A 444-nucleotide genomic window follows, 5' to 3' on the forward strand; every position below is an offset into this window, starting at 1 on the left:
TGCTATTTGTCCGCGGCCAGCTAACACAAATGCATTAACCCAGTTCTTAGTTCGAGTAGGAGTGGGGGGGAGGGGGGGGGGGGGGGAGGGGGGATGGCACAAAATCGCTCCTGGGCTTTGTACCTTTACGACCTTTGAGGCTAGGTTTTTCTGTAAATTTATCGTTGGTATTGTAGATTGTTATGATACAAGTTTATATTTGTCGTTTAACGTCAAGTCAAGATTTTTCTGTCTCATAGTAAAATGATATAGTAGAATAGAATAAAATATATCATTCACCTCTCAGTTGAAGAAAGTCAAATGAAAGCAGATCAGTCTTTTTTGTCCTCTGATACAATAGGAACGCTCTTTCCTGCATGGAGTTTGCGGCAGGTAGGGGGTTGGGGGAAGAGGGGGGCTTATTAATCAAGAGACACTAATGGAGGAGCGCTAAATAGAAGGGGG

This window comes from Pavona decussata, unplaced genomic scaffold (assembly GCF_977016875.1).
Source record: "Pavona decussata unplaced genomic scaffold, jaPavDecu1.1 SCAFFOLD_236, whole genome shotgun sequence".
Lineage (NCBI taxonomy): Eukaryota > Metazoa > Cnidaria > Anthozoa > Scleractinia > Agariciidae > Pavona > Pavona decussata.